The following is a 17,939-nucleotide window of genomic DNA, read 5'->3' as shown; positions in this document are numbered from 1 at the left end:
TAATTATGAAAAGTAAGCATGTGTGAGAGTTGAATGACCCAAAAAGAAAAATATGACATTTGTTACTTTAAAAAAAATTTGTTAGATTTTATTTATCCAGAGAGAGAGAGAGAGAGAGAGAGAGAATGTGTGAGTACAAGCAGGGGGAGTGGCAGAGGGAGAGGGAGAAGAAGGCTCCCCTTTAAGCAGGGAGCCTGACAGGTGAGGGGAGTTTCAATCCCAGGACCCCAAGATCATGATCTGAGTGGAAGGCCTATACCTAACCCAGTGAGCCACCCATGTGCCCCATTACATTTATAACCTATGCATCTTTAAGCTGATGGTGAGGAAAAACAAAAGAGGTTGCTGTTATTAGAAATGTATGAAAAATACGTGTTCATATATTATAAAAATATATCCAGCATTGTTGATGATAATATTCTGAATTTAAAAACTTCTAAATATTTCTTTTCATTTTCTTGTGAGAGTTTGATTATTACAGTGATGCACCAATGCTTATCCACCATTATTTAGAAGGTGGATGTTTCACCTTTCCGCCAAATTCTGAGTTTTGAGTATGATATACTGGGTCACTAAAACTAGCTTAGGTTGATAATACCATTATATGCACTCTTCAGTGACTCAGTGACAATGTTCTTTAACTATCTGACTATTTGGTAAACTAAGAGTCACTTTATTTGTGCTGTGATATTTGGTTTTGTCACATGCTTCACCTAAATTTTTAGAGTAAACATAATCTGCCAGGATTATGGAAGGGGATACTGGGTTATCTATATAGAAAAATGATTCCTGAATTTTAGTGTCTATATAAGGAGCACCTGGAATCTTGTTAGTAATGTAGAATCTTATACCTCAATATTATCAAAGCCATCTATGAAAAACCCAACGCAAATATCATTCTCAATGGAGAAAACCTGAAAGCTTTTCCGCTAAGGTCAGGAACACGGCAGGGATGTCCATTATCACCACTGCTATTCAACATAGTACTAGAAGTCCTAGCCTCAGCAATCAGACAACAAAAGGAAATTAAAGGCATCCATATCGGCAAAGAAGAAGTCAAACTATCACTCTTCGCAGATGATATGATACTCTATGTGGAAAACCCAAAAGACTCCACTCCAAAACTGCTAGAACTTGTACAGGAATTCAGTAAAGTGTCAGGATATAAAATCAATGCACAGAAATCAGTTGCATTTCTCTACACCAACAACAAGACAGAAGAAAGAGAAATTAAGGAGTCCATCCCATTTACAATTGCACCCAAAACTATAAGATACCTAGGAATAAACCTAACCAAAGAGACTAAGAATCTATACACAGAAAACTATAAAGTACTCATGAGAGAAATTGAGGAAGACACAAAGAAATGGAAAAATGTTCCATGCTCCTGGATTGGAAGAATAAATATAGTGAAAATGTCTATGCTACCTAAAGCAATCTACACATATAATGCAATTCCTATCAAAGTACCATCCATTTTTTTCAAAGAAATGGAACAAATAATCCTAAAATTTATATGGAACCAGAAAAGACCTTGAATAGCCAAAGGAATATTGAAAAAGAGAGCCAAAGTTGGTGGCATCACAATTCCGGACTTCAAGCTCTATTACAAAGCTGTCATCATCAAGACAGCATGGTACTGGCACAAAAACAGACACATAGATCAATGGAACAGAATAGAGAGCCCAGAAATAGACCCTCAACTCTATGGTCAACTCATCTTCGACAAAGCAGGAAAGAATGTCCAATGGAACAAAGACAGCCTCTTCAATAAATGGTGTTGGGGAAATTGGACAGCCACATGCAGAAAAATGAAATTGGATCATTTCCTTACACCACACACGAAAATAGACTCAAAGTGGATGAAGGACCTCAATGTGAGAAAGGAATCCATCAAAATCCTCGAGGAGAACACAGGCAGCAACCTCTTGGACCTCAGCCGCAGCAACATCTTCCTAGGAACATCGCCAAAGGCAAGGGAAGCAAGGGCAAAAATGAACTATTGGGATTTCATCAAGATCAAAAGCTTTTGCACAGCAAAGGAAACAGTTAACAAAACCAAAAGACAACTGACAGAATGGGAGAAGATATTTGCAAATGATATATCAGAAAGAGGGCTAGTGTCCAAAATCTATAAAGAACTTAGCAAACTCAACACCCAAAGAACAAATAATCCAATCAAGAAATGGGCAGAGGACATGAACAGACATTTCTGCAAAGAAGACATCCAGATGGCCAACAGACACATGAAAAAGTGCTCCATATCACTCAGCATCAGGGAAATACAAATCAAAACCACAATGAGATATCACCTCACACCAGTCAGAATGGCTAAAATTAACAAGTCAGGAAATGACAGATGCTGGCGAGGATGCGGAGAAAGGGGAACCCTCCTACACTGTTGGTGGGAATGCAAGTTGGTGCAACCACTCTGGAAAACAGCATGGAGGTTCCTCAAAATGTTGAAAATAGAACTACCCTATGACCCAGCAATTGCACTGCTGGGTATTTATACTAAAGATACAAACGTAGTGATTCGAAGGGGCACGTGCACCCGAATGTTTATAGCAGCAATGTCTACAATAGCCAAACTATGGAAAGAACCTAGATGTCCATCAACAGATGAATGGATAAAGAAGATGTGGTATATATACACAATGGAATACTATGCAGCCATCAAAAGAAATGAAATCTTGCCATTTGCAATGACGTGGATGGAACTAGAGGGTATCATGCTTAGCGAAATAAGTCAATCGGAGAAAGACAACTATCATATGATCTCCCTGATATGAGGGAGAGAAGATGCAACATGGGGGGTTAAGGGGTAGGAGAAGAGTAAATGAAACAAGATGGAATTGGGAGGGAGACAAACCATAAGTGACTCTTAATCTCACAAAACAAACTGAGGGTTGATGCGGGGAGGAGGGTTGGGAGTGGGGGGTGGGGTTATGGACATTGGGGAGGGTATGTGCTATGGTGAGTGCTGTGAAATGTGTAAACCTGGCGATTCACAGACCTGTACCCCTGGGGATAAAAATATATTATATGTTTAAAAATAATAATAATAAAATTTAAATTAAAAAAAAATAATGTAGAATCTTGTCACACATACTCTTCCCTTCCTAAGATAAAGTTAGTCTGAGATGGGGGTTGTGTTAAAAAAAAACAAACAAACCATCCCAGTTAACTGGAGTGGTTCATGAACCACAAATAAATAAACACTCATGTAGCAAGTAAAAATGTGGGGATATTTGAGGAAGAACAATAGAAATAACAGAAGTCTGTTAATCAGGGGATTTAAATAAATGCTTTTAGTGCAATAAAGTTTAATTTAAAGTTATGCAGAACCAGGATGCCTGGGTGCCTCAGCCTTCTGCTCAGGTCAGGATCTTACAGTCCTGGGATGGAGCCAGGACTGTAGGGCTTCCCCTCAGTGGGGAGTCTGTTTGTCCATCTCCTTCCCATGCTCATGCACTCTCTCTTTCACATAAATAAGCAAAATCTTAAATAAAGTTATAAAGCATGATTGTGAATATTAAGAATATTAAGAATCCAATGGCCATGTGAAAAATAATTCATTTGAATGTTCCTTTCAGAGTGTTTCCATAGCTTAAAGAGAAGTCAGAACAAAAAAGGAGTCTTTACTTGTGCATATATACTATCCAACATATTGATGGTTCATTTTGCTTGTTACAGCCATCTTCACAATCATCTGTCATGCAAGACCCTTATTGTAATCATTATTGCATACATATAAAATAAGCCTTTCAGGAAATTCATACTTGGAGAATGTTTTTAGTTATGTTCATTCTATTCATCTAGATGGCACTTTTGCAAAAAGGATATCAGAATTTAGGAATATACTGTCATATATATGTATATATGTTATGCATATATATGTCACAGTACATATAGTGTATGTATGTATATATATACACACACACACACATATACACATATATACAGAGTAGGCACACATATAATATATATGATGTTAAAGCTAAGTATTTCAGAGAATGAATGATTACAAACCGTGAGATTTAGAATGTGTAATAGTAGCAATAATATTGAGTAACTAAAAAAACAATAAAGAAAGATTTCTTTTTACTGTATCACCTATTTTGGCTTTGAGCTTTTCTAGGTTAATAGTGGGAGTTGGAGTGGACAGGAAAAGAGGTTAAAAAAAACAAAGTTACTTTTGAGTGTGAGGAAATATAATAGAGGCCAGAAGATAGCTAGAAATGGAAAAATGAGTGGTAAGAGAATAACTGGGTGCAAGAAGGTGGAAACTCAAGAAGCAATATGTGGTAATCATGAGACAAGAGAATCCATTCCAGGCTTATAATATAAAAGAAAAGGCAGGCTAGGAAGCTACAGACCCTCCTTCTTCCACTGTATTAACAACAATATATGGACCAGAACACCTCTATAGGAGTTCTAGAGACCACCTGAGAAACTGCAGCACCCAGGCTATTATAAAACCAAGAAAACATTCCACCAAAAGGGGTAGGATAATTCCCAGCATTTGGTAAACTCATTAGTGCCCTTACACTTACACAACATATTGTGGGGACATTAGGAGGAAACCCCATGTAACCTCCTTCAAGATGGGGGAAAAAAAAAGAGTGGACCATGCACCCAACATTCTGGATTGTCTGAAGGCTACTCAATTAACTGGTTTCTGTCTTGCCTAACTCAAGAGTTTTTAGGGGACCAGTTCAAGATAAGCTACTCAAAACTGAGGGGAGCAGCAAGCAGAGCTACAGTATTTCAGGCAGACATGAGAGGAAAGGAAATGAAGAAAATTAAGACATTTATAATAGCATCAAAAAGAATAAAATACTTAGGAATAAATCTAATTAAGGAAATGAAAGACTTGTATGTTGTAATCTATGCAACATTACTGAAAGGAATGAAATAATAATTATTTAATAATTATTTATTTCCATAAATAAATGGAAAGGCAGACCATGTCATGGATTGGAAGACTTAATATTGTTAAAAAGTACATACTGCATAAAATAATCTTTAGATTAAATGCAATTCCTATCAAAATCCCTAAGATACTTTTTTTCCTCAGGAGTATAAAGAAAAATGGGGTGCCTGGGTGGCTCAGTCATTTAAGTATCCAACTCTTGATCTCAGTTCAGATCTTGATCTCATGGTCATGGGATTGAGGCCCACGTCAAGCTCTGTGCCGTACTTAGAGCCTGCTTAGGATTCTCTCTCTCTCTCTGCCCCTCCCCCCTAAAAAAAAAAAGAAATAGAAAGAAATCATCCTAAAATTCATATGGAATCTCTAGGAAATTCAAATAGACAAAACAACTTTGAAAAAGAAGAACAAAGTTGGATAACTCATACTTTCTGATTTTAAAACATATCATAAAGCTACAGTAACTAGAACAGTGTGGTACTGGTGTGAAGACAGACAAATGAATCAATAAAATAGGGAACCTAGAAATAACTCTCATGTTTTTGGCTATATGGTCTTCAATAAGTCTGCCAACACTACTCAGGGTAAAAGAGAATCTCTCCAACAAATAATGTTGGGAAGTAGACATGCATAAGAATGAAGTTGGAATCTTACTTATATTACATATAAAAATCAACTAACAATGTAAGTGTAAGACCTAAATTTATAAAAGTTCCGGAAGAAAACATACAGGAAAAACTTTATAACATTGAATGTGGCAGTGATTTCTCTTATTTGATACCCCAAAAAAGACAACATCACAGCTAGGCAAATGGGACTACATCAAACTTTAAATCTTTTGTGCATCAAAGGACACAACAAAGTGAAAAATCAACCCTCAGAATAGGAGAAAATGTTTGCAAATCATGTATCTGATAAGGGGTTAATATCCAGAATATATAAAGAATTTCTATGACTCATATACTGCAACAACAAAAAATCAAAAAGCATGATTAAGAAATAAGCAAAGGAGAGGAGGAGCAAGATGGTGGAGGAGTAGGAGATCTAAATTTCATCAGGTCCCAGCAGTTCAGCTAGATAGTTATCAAGCCATTCTGAACACCTACAAACTCAACAGGAGATTGAAGAGAAGAAGAGCAGCAATTCTATGAACAGAAAAGTGACCACCCTCTGGCAGGTAGGACATGTGGAGAAGTGAATCTGAGGTGATATTTGGAAAGATAGACCACTGGGGGAGGGAGCCTCCCTCAGCCACTTCCTGGCAAGTGAGAGAGCAGTGGAACACAAAATCAGAACTTTTAAAAGTCTGCTCCAGTGAGGGATGTGGCTCCAGAGGCTAAGCAGGGGGTGGAGCCCTCATGGGGACAGTGTGGTCTCAGAACCCGCAGGGTCACAGAAAGACCGGGGGTGTCTGAGTGTGGCAGAGCTCCCAGGTATCAGAACAGGGAAGCCACTGCAGAGATGGAGCCCAGGAGGGGCTTTCAGCTTGGTGTTACCTTAAACCATGATCCAGGCAGAGTCGGGCCACTATTCTTTGAGAAGGGTCCCCACAAGTGGCAGATCCAGGGAGACTCACCTTCCTCCTCTGGGAGGAGCCATGCAGGAACACACTGGAGGAATCTGCTGGGTTTGGAGACTCCAAACACCAGAGATAGAAATGCCTGGTCACAGGCTGGGTGAGCTCGGAGCTTGGCCGGAGACCAGGGAGATGGGAGGGATTGACTGCTTTTCTCTGAGGGTGCATTGAAGAGTGGGGCCCCAAGCTCCGGGCTCCTGCAGGCCAGAGACTGGGAGGCCACCATCTTCATTCCTGTCCTCCAAAGTGGTACAGAAAGTCTTCAGGGAACAAAAGCTCCCAAAAGCGAATCTGAGCAGATTACTTAGCCTGGCCCCTAACAAGGGTGGTGCAATTCTTCCTCAGGCAAAGACATTTGAGAATCATGGCAATAGGCCCCTCCCCCAGAAGATCAGCATGAACATCCAGCCAAGACGAAGTTCACCAAATGAGAACTGCTGAACTTCAGAGCTAGGGGAATGGAACACAGAATTCATGGATTGTTTTCTGATGACTCTGTAGTCTTTCAAAGTTAAATTAAAATTGTTTTTTTCTTATTCTATTTTTAAAAAAATTTCCTCTTTCCTATTTTAACCCTTTAAAACTATTTTATCTTAATATCTTTAAAAAGACTTTTAAAATTTTCATTGTTATAGTCTTATTCTATCCCTTCATTGTATTTAACCTTATTTTTGTATATAGGTTTTTCTTTTTAAAAATTTTGGGATACAGTTTCTTCTAAGAGATCAAAGTATACCCTAAATCTAGCACATGGCTTTGTTCTAGTCTCCAGCTTGGTCACATTCTTTCCTTTTTCTTTTTTTCTTTTTTCAAACAACTTATTTATAAAAAATTCCTTTTTAAAAATCTTTTTAAATTTTTGTCTTTATAGTCATATTCCATCCTTTCATCATATTTACCCTTATTTATGTATCTATATAAGTTTTTCTTTCTTTAAAATTTTGGGAGGCAGTTTCTTCTAGCAGATCAAAATACACCCAAAAGCAAGTGTGTGGCTCTCTTCTATTATATATATATATATTCCCCCCTTCCCCTCCTTTCTTCTTCCCCCAGTTTCAGGTCTCTTCCAATTTGGTTAGTGCATATTTTTCTGGAGTCATTGCTACCCTTTTAGTGTTTTGTTCTCTCATTCATTTATTCTTATCTGGATAAAACGACAAGGCAGAAAAACTCAGCTCAAAGAAAGAACAAGATGGGTGCCTGGGTGGCTCAGTTATTAAGTGTCTGCCTTTGGCTCAGGTCATGATCCCAGGGTCTGGGGATTGAGCCTTGCATCAGGCTCCTTGCTCAGCAGGAAGCCTGCTTCTCTCTCTCCCACTCCCTCAGCTTATGTTCCCTCTCTTGCTGTGTCTCTCTCTGTCAAATAAATAAATTAAAAAAAAAAAAGAACAAGAGGTAGTACTGACAGCTAGGGACCTAATCAATATGGACATTAGTAAGATGTCAGAACTAGAGTTCAGAATGACAATTATCAAGGTGCAAGCTGGGCTTGAAAAAAGCATGGAAGATACTAGATGATCCTTTTCTGGAGAAATAAAATCCCTTTCTGGAGAAATAAAAGAAGTAAAATCTAACCAAGTCGAAAACAAAAAAGCTATTAATGAAGTGCAATAAAAAATGGAGGTTCTAACTGCTATAGGATAAATGAGGCAGAAGAGAGAATTAGTGATATAGGAGAGCAAACGATGGAGAAGAAAGAAGCTGAGAAAAAGGGAGATAAGCGAGAGATAAATTTGAGAGATAAGTGATACCTTAAGATGAAACAATATTAGAATATTTGGGATCCCAGAAGAAGAAGAAAGGGGGGGCAGAAGGTATATTGGGGCAAATTATAGCAGAGAATTTCTCTAATTTGGTGAAGGGAACAAGCATCAAAATCCAGGAGGCACAGAGAAACTGTCCCCCTGCCCCAATTCTAGACTTCAAGCTCTATTACAAAGCTGTCATCATCAAGACAGTATGGTACTGGCACAAAACCAGACACATATATCAGTGGAACAGAAGAGAGAGCCTAGAAATGGACCCTCAACTCTATGATCAACTAATCTTTGGCAAAGCAGGAAAGAATGTCCAATGGAAAAAAGACAGCCTCTTCAACAAATGGTAATGGGAAAATTGGACAGCCGCATGCAGAAGAATGAAACTGGACCATTTCCTTACACCACACACAAAAATTGACTCCAAATGGATGAAAGACCTCAATGTGAGACAGGAATCCATCAAAATCCTTGAGGAGAACACAGGCAACAATCTCTTCGACCTCAGCTGCAGCAACTTCTTCCTAGAAACATCACCAAAGGCAAGGGAAGCAAGGGCAAAATTGAACTATTGGGACTTCATCAAGATCAAAAGTTTTGCACAGCACAGGAAACAGTCAACAAAACCAAAAGACAACTGACAGAATGGGAGAAGATATTTGCAAATGGCATATTAGATAAAGAGGTAGTATACAAAATCTATAAAGAACTTATCAAACTTACACCCCAAAGAACAAATAATCTAATTAAGAAATGGGCAGAAGATATGAGCAGACATTGCTGCAAAGAAGACATCCAAATGGCCAACGGACACATGAAAAAAATGCTCATCACTCAGTATCAGGGAAATACAAATCAAAACCACAGTGAGACACTACCTCACACCAGCCAGAATGGTTAAAATTAACAAGTCAGGAAAAGACAGATGTTGGTGAGGATGTGGAGAAAGGGGAACCCTCCTACACTGTTGGTGGGAATACAAGCTAGTGCAGACACTCTGGAAAACAGTATGGAGGATCCTCAAAAAGCTGCAAATACAGGTACCCCACAAGCCAGCAATCGCACTACTGGGTATTTACTCTAAAGGTACAAATGTAGTGATCTGAAGGGGCACGTGCACCTGAATGTTTATAGCAGCAACGTCCACAATAGCCAAACTATGAAAAGAACCTAGATGTTCATCAACAGATGAATGGATAAAAGATGTGTTATATATATACAATGGAATACTATGCAACTATCAAACCCCCCCCAAATCTTGCCATTTGCAACAACATAGATGGAACTAGAGGGTATTATGCTAAGTGAAGCAAGTAAATCAGAGAAAGACAATTATCATATGATCTCTCTGATATGAGGAATTTGAGAAGTAGGGCAGGGGGTTGTGGAGGGAAGGGAGGGAAAAAAATGAAACAAGATGGGGCCAGGGAGGGAGATAAACCATAAGAGACTCTTAATCTCAGGAAACAAACTGAAGGTTGCTAGTGGGTAGGAAGGGAAAGATAGAGTAGCTGGGTTATGGACACTGGGGAGGGTTTGTGCTATAGTGCTATGAATTGTGTAAGACTGATGATTCACAGACTTGTACCTCTGAAACAAAAAGTACATTATATGTTAATAAAATTTTAGGGGGGCCCGGGGGGCTCTGTGGGTTAAGCCTCTGCCTTTGGCTCAGGTCATGATCTCAGGGTCCCAAAAAATGAGCAAAGAACTTGAATAGATATATCTCTAAAATGATAAAGATATGGCCAAAAAGCACATAAAAAGATGTTCAACATCACTAATCATCTGAACAAATGAAAAGCATGCTAATTGGTATGAAGTATCACTTCACACAGTTAGTATGGTTATTACAAAAACAAATGCAAGTGCTGACAAGAATGTGGGGAAATGCAAACCCTTGTATATTGTTGGTGGGATTGTAAAATCCCACTGCAACTGCTATGGAAAATAATAAAGAGGTTCCTTAAATTTTTAAATAAAACTCCCATAATATATATTAATCCCATTTCTGGGTATATATTCTAAAGAATTGAAAAGAATTGAAAGAAAAAGAGTCCTAAAGAGATATTTGCATAATCATGCTCATAACAGCACTATTCACAATAGCCAAGAATTGAAAACAATCCATATAACCCTTGACAGATTAATGGATAGAGAAGATATGTTATGCTGACACCTGTCCGAATGGCTAGAATTCAAAAGACAAGAAATAATAAGTGCTGGTGAGGATGTGGAGGAAAAAACCCTCATAAGCTGTTGGTGGGAATGAAAATTGATGTAGCCACTGTGGAAAAGAGTATGGAAGACATGAAAGTGACTCAAGTAACCATGAGTAGATGGATTCAGATAAAGAAGGTGTGAGAGACATAAATAAATACACACACACACACACACACATATACATGTGTATATATATATATAGAGAGAGAGAGAGAGAAAGAGAGAGAGAGAGAGTTATACAGAGCCATAAGAAAAATGAGATCTTGTCATTTAAATAACATGGATGGACCAGAGGGTACTATGCTAAGTGAATTAAGTCACAGAGAAAGACCAATACCACATGATTTTACTCATATGTGGAATTTAAGAAACAAAACAAAGAAATGAAAAAATGAATAAATAAAAATGCTCTTTTTAAAAGACTTTATTCATCTGAGAGATTGAGTGAGAGAGAGAGCACACGAGCAGGGGCAGAGGGAGAGGGAGAAGCAGACTCCCCCTGAGCAAGGACACCAGTCTGGGGCTTGACTCCCAGGGGAGTCGATGTGGAACACTGCCTGTGTTGGTTTGCTAGGGTGGCCAGAACAAGGTTCCACAGACTGGGTGGCGGAAACAACAGATGACTTATTTCCTCATAGTTCTAGCAGTTAGAAGTCCAGGATCAAGATGTCAGCAGGGTTCATTTCTTCTAGGGCTGGCTCTGTGTTTTGATTTTAAATGGCTGTCTTTTCTCTGTATCTTCCCACGACCTCTCTGCAATTGTACCCTAATCTCTTCAAATATAAGATATTATAAATAATAAGGACACTAGTTGTATCGGATAAGGGCTCACCCTAACAGCCTCATTTCAAATTAATTACCCTTTCCTTCTAGTACAGTCACTTACTGAGGTGCTAAGGCTAGGATTTTAGTATATGATTTTTTTGGTGGGGGGCTTGGGGGACTATAATTCAGTCTAGAACATATTCTAACGAATTTTCCACTTTTAAACTGGGCTAATGGCTATATTTGACTGCAAAAGATGGTTTAGCATTCTATAACTGAACTTGGAATTATTAATATAAGCTGATCACACTGCAAAAATTAAAGGTATTTATGGGATGCCTGGGTGGCTTAGTTGGTTAAACTTCTGCCTTTTGTTCAGGTCATGATCCTGTGGTCCTGGGGTGGAGTCCCACATCAGGCTCCTTGTTAGTGGGGAGCCTGCTTCTCCCTCTGCCTGCCACTCCCCGCTGCTTGTGTTCTCTGTTTCTCTCTTATAAATAAACAAAATCTTAAAAAAACCTTAAAGATATCTACACACCAACTGAACCCACTGTTTAATCCAAGACAAAATACAAACTTTTCAAATAGTTAATGTGCTTTCTATAGCTTGTTTCATAATGGATTATGCCAATATTGAGAACATTTTCAACATTATGATGAGAAAGATACTGCACAGAAATGTTTCATGTTTAAGGTTTAGAAGTTTCCACTGCAGACAAAATAGGTCAGTTGGCTATGCACAGGAAATACTTACCACAAATACTGTCCTAGAAACATTTCCATTTTTATAGCTATGGTCAGGTGGTGAGCCAGCAGCACTAGCCCTATTAGCATTTGCCTGAAGTCCAACCACTAAAATGAAGATGAATATAGTTAGAACCCACATTTATAGGGGTGCCTGGATGGCTCTATTGGTTCAGCATCCAACTTTTGAGCTCAGCTCAGGTCTTAATCTCATGGTCAGGAGTTCAAGCCCTGTGCTGGTCCCTATGCTGGGTGTGGAGCCTACTTAAAGAAGGAAAGAAAGAAGCAAAAAACAAAAAACCAACACCTGTTTATATAACTTGAGAACTGTGGTTATTTTTAGTGTAGCACAGTTCTTCTATCATGTTTGTATTATCAAATATAGAGGAGGTACATGGGATATAAGGCAGCTGCTAAAAATCAAATTCTCAGACTTTATTTCATAAAGTGATATGATGCCCTTGTCATGTGATTATTTCAACAGTCATTTGGTCCATATTTATGAAGCATCTACTGTGTTATACTTCATGTTATTTGTTGGGAAGGTTATGTAGTAAAATTTAAATACAAAATACAAATACACAACACTAAATTAGCAACAACCAATGTAAAGTACAATTTAGGTTTTCCGAAAAAAGTAAAAGCGGTTGGGTAAATTATCAAGTGATGTGTGGGTGGTTGTGGTGTGGGCATGGTGGCAAACGTAAGAGAACTTATCTGAAGGGGAAAAAAAAGGCTTAAAACAAAAGACGCTTGGGTTTTGAACACCATACAACAAGAAAAACAATAGTTTATGTTATTTATCAATACATATTTATGATAAATTCATAAAAAGCATGCATGCATCTCTTCCTGTGTTTATTGGCCATTTGTATATCTTACTTGGAGAAATGTCTATTCAAATCTTTGGCCCACTTTTAAATTGGGATTTCTGCCTCTTTTTTAAAATTTTTTTATTTTTTCAGCGTAACAGTATTCATTATTTTTGCACCACACCCAGTGCTCCATGCAATCCATGCCCTCTACAATACCCACCACCTGGATCCCCCAACCTCCCACCCCCCGCCCCTTCAAAACCCTCAGATTGTTTTTCAGAGTCCATAGTCTCTCATGGTTCACCTCCCCTTCCAATTTCCCTCAACTCCCTTCTCCTCTCCATCTCCCCTTGTCCTCCATGCTATTTGTTATGTTCCACAAATAAGTGAAACCATATGATAATTGACTCTCTGCTTGACTTATTTCACTCAGCATATTCTCTTCCAGTCCCGTCCATGTTGCTACAAAAGTTGGGTATTCATCCTTTCTGATGGAGGCATAATACTCCATAGTGTATATGGACCACATCTTCCTTATCCATTCGTCCATTGAAGGGCATCTTGGTTCTTTCCACAGTTTGGCGACCGTGGCCATTGCTGCTATAAACATTGGGGTACAGATGGCCCTTCTTTTCACTACATCTGTATCTTTGGGGTAAATACCCAGTAGTGCAATGGCAGGGTCATAGGCAAGCTCTATTTTTAATTTCTTGAGGAATCTCCACACTGTTCTCCAAAGTGGCTGCACCAACTTGCATTCCCACCAACAGTATCAGAGTGTTCCCCTTTCTCCACATCCCCGCCAACACATGTTGTTTCCTGTCTTGCTAATTTTGGCCATTCTAACTGGTGTAAGGTGGTATCTCAATGTGGTTTTAATTTGAATCTCTCTGATGGCTAGTGATGATGACCATTTTTTCATGTGTCCGATAGCCATTTGTATGTCTTCATTGGGGAAGTTCAACATCATTAGTCAATAGAGAAATGCAGATAAAAACCACACTGAGATACCATTTCATCTCTGATAAAATGGCTAGAATCAAAAAGTCAGATAATAAAAAGTGTTGTTAAGGATATGGGAAAACTGGAACCCTTACACACTGCTGATTGGAATGTCAAATGGTCAACCAGTTTGGAAAACAGTATGGCGGTTCCCGAAACAATTAGGCATAGAGTAACTGTATGACTCAGTAATTCAATTCCTAGATATCTACCCAAGAGAAATAAGAACATGTGTCTTTACAAAACCTGTTCATAGTAGCACTATTCATAATAAGCAAAAGATGGCAACAGCCCCAATATCCATCAATGGATTAATGGATAAACAAAATGTGTCATATCCATTCAATAGAATATTGTTTAGCCATAAAAAGAAAGAAGACCTACTTGTTACACAATTGATGAACCTTGAAAACATAAGCTAAGTGAAGAAGCCAATCACAAAATACTACATTTTATATGAGCACACTCTTATGAAATGTCCGAGAGAGGAAAATCTGTAGAGACAGAAAGATTAGTGTTTGCTTAGACCTGGAGGGTTGGAGTCATGGGGGATGGGGCATAGCTAAGGATATGGTGTTGGTTTTGACTTGAAAATGTTCTAAAATTAACTATGGTGACAGTTGCAAATAACTGAAGAGAGTAAAAATCATTGAATTGTACATTTTAAGTGGGTAAATTGTATGGTATGTGAATTATATCTCAATAAAGTTGTTTTAAAAAAAAAGAAAAAAAAAGCATGCATGCAAATTGCACCAACCTCAGATTAGATTTTAACTTTGGGAGAAAGGAAAGAAAAAAAAATGGCCTTGGTGGGATCTGTAAATTTTGTTTATTTTTTAACTTGATGCAAAGGAAGTCTGGGCACAAGTATTAATACATGTTATATATGTAAGGGATTATTTTATTGAATCACTTATTTATTTAATTTCTTAGCTACAAGTCCAAAATATGTACTGGGCCATATTTTAACTTGCAATATCTTTAGTCATTTTGCTTACATGCATTTCATAATCAGCAATTTTTATTTTATACAAGTGGCAATGTATTTTTGTTGCTATAGCAGATTGCCCCAAATTTTATCTCCTTATTTTGTGCATGTGTTTGTGCATATGTGTTATAATTACCTTTTGTATATGATCTATGTTTTCCTTTTCTGCATAGTCCATAAGTGCACACACTTCTTTTGGAAATTTGGAAGTTTTATAATCTTATTGAAGTCTTTAGTGGTAAAAGTTAATCTATCATCTATCTATCTATCTATCATCTGTTTATCCTGGTTAAAAATTTACATTGCTTTTGCTCTGAGTGAGTTGAGAATCTGCTCAGTGCTTTGGAGCCATTTGTAGATCCTTTTTGTAAATTTTCTGTTTTTGTCATTTCACTATTTTTATATTGAATCATTAGAGGCTATCTTAATGAATACTTAAAACTTTTAATATATTAAAGGAATGAACCCATTTAACCCAGTTAATATGTAATAGTTATTTTGTTTGTACTCAAACAGTTAAAGGATGTTACCACTTGACTCAAGCTCTTCCAATTTATAACCTTTATATTGGAGATCAATGAATGGGTTAAATCTTCCTACCACCTGCTTTTTTATAGCCAGCAAACTGGAAATATTTTTTATTTTTACATTTTTCTTTGTTGGAAAACAATTTTTTAAGAGTAGTTTATACTCAATGCAAATTTAAATATCCAGAATAAAGACTTTTAAAAAATGATTATTTATTTATGTATGTATGCATTTATTTATTTATTTATTTATTTATTTATTTATTTATTTATTTATGAGATAGAGCACATGAACCCATTCCAGCATGGGGGGTGGGTTGAGGGAGGGGAAGAGAATTGCAAGCAGATTCCCTGCTGAGCAGAGGCCTGCCATGGGGCTCAATCTCATGACCCTGAGATCATGATCTGTGCTGAAGTCAAGAGCCAGAAGCTTAACTGAATTACCCAGGCAGTCCAGGAAGTGAAGATTTTTTGTTTCAGGTTTTTTTAAAAAAAGATTTTATTTATTTATTTGAGAAAGAGAGAGAAAAAACGAGCAGGCTGAGGGGCAGAGGGATAAGCAGACTCCCAGCTGAGCAGGGAGTCTGATGTGGGGCTCGATTTTGGGACTCCGCGATCATGACCTGAGCTGAAGGCAGACACTTAACCAATTGAGCCACCCAGGTGCCCCTCTGTTTTATTTTGTTTTGTTTTGTTTTTAATTGAGATAAGATCAAAATATAACATTGTGTAAGTTTGAAGTATAAAATATGTTGATTTGGTACATTTATATATTGCAATATGATCACCCTCTTAGCATTAGTTAACATTTCAACCATAATATATGACTATCATTGCTTTTGTGTGGTGAGAATTTAAAGATCTAATCTCCTAACTTTAGAGTGTATAAAACAGCACTGCTAACTATATAATCACTGTGCTGTGCATTAGATCTTCATAATTTATTCATTCTCTAACTGCAGGCTTGTACTCTTTGACATACATCTGCCTGATTTTCTGAACCCCAGCCCTTGACAACCACTATTCTATTCTCTGTTTCTACAGGTTTAACTTTGGATTCTTTTTTTTTTAAGATTTTATTTATTTATTTGACAGAGAGAGCGATCACAAGTAAGCAGAGAGACAGGCAGAGAGAGAAAGAGGGGGAAGCAGGCTCCCTGCTGAGCAGAGAGCCCGATGTGGGGCTCGATCCCAGGACCCTGAGACCATGACCTGAGCCACAGGCAGCGACTTAACCCACTGAGCCACCCAGGCACCCCTTAACCTTGGATTCTACACAGAGGTACTATCATACAGTATTTGTCTTTTTGTCTGATTTATCTTACCATAAGGTCCATCCATGTTGTTGCAAATGGCAGGATTTCTTTCTTTCTCATGGCTGGTTAATAAATTCCATCCTAAATATTTACCACATCTTTTTTATCCATTCATCTGTTGATGGACATTTAGGTTATTTTCATATCTTGGCTATTGTGAATAATGCTGCAATAAACATGGGGGGTACAATATCTTGTCTTTTCCCCCTCAGTTTTATTGAGATATAATTGATATATAACATTGTATTACTTTAAGGTGTACATATAAAGATTACATAAATGCATATATTTTGAAATGATTACAATGAATTTAGTTAATATGTGTCACTTCACATAGTTACAATTTTTTTCCTGTGAGTACATATTTTAAGAGATCTTTTATAAGATCTACTCACTTAGCAACTATCAAATATAAAATACAGTATTATTAATTATAGTCACCAGGATGTACATTACTTTACAACTGTTTGTTTGTACCTTTTGACCTCCTTCACCCACTTCTCCCGTCCCACATGTTCTTCCTCTGGCAACCACCAATCTGTTTCTTTCAGTTCAGTTTTTTGGATTCTACATATAAGTAAAATGCTACAGTATTTGTCGTTCACTGTCTAACTTAATTCCTTTGCATAATGTCTTTAGGTTTCATTCATGTTGTCACAAATGGCAGGATTTCCATCTCTTTTGATGGCTGAATAATATTCCATTATATGTCTACCTATCTATATCACATTTATAATATCTATCTCACATTTTTGTAAATTCATCTGTTGATGGATTGTTAATTTGTTTCTATGTCTTGACTATTGTGAATAATGCTGCATTAAACATGGGGGTGCAGATATTCCTTTAAGATAGTGATTTCTTTTCCTTGGAAGCATACCCCAAAATGGGATTCCTGGATCATATGGTAGTTCCAACTTTGGTTTTTTGAGAAATCTCCATATTGTGTTCCATAGTGGCTGATCCACTAATTTACATTTTCACCAACAAGGCACAAGTGTTCTCTTTTCTCTACATCTTCACTAACACTTGTTATTTATTTATTTTTAAAATTAAGCTCCTTTTTAAAAGTCGCAGTACGGTACTTGAGCTCACAACCTTGAGATCAAGACCTGAGCTGAGATCAAGAGTCAGACGCTTAACCAACTGAGTCACCCAGGCACCCCTGTTATGGCTTGACTTCTTGATGATTACCATTCCAACAGGTTTAAGATGATCTCTTGTTATGGTTTTCATTTGCATTACTCTAATGATTAGTGACATTGAACATCTTTCACTTACTGTTGGCCATCT

The sequence above is a fragment of the Lutra lutra genome, chromosome 8 (assembly GCF_902655055.1).
Source record: "Lutra lutra chromosome 8, mLutLut1.2, whole genome shotgun sequence".
In the NCBI taxonomy this organism is placed as follows: Eukaryota; Metazoa; Chordata; class Mammalia; order Carnivora; family Mustelidae; genus Lutra; species Lutra lutra.
The sequence above is the reverse complement of the archived record's forward strand: the minus strand, read 5'-3'. Positions refer to the sequence as shown.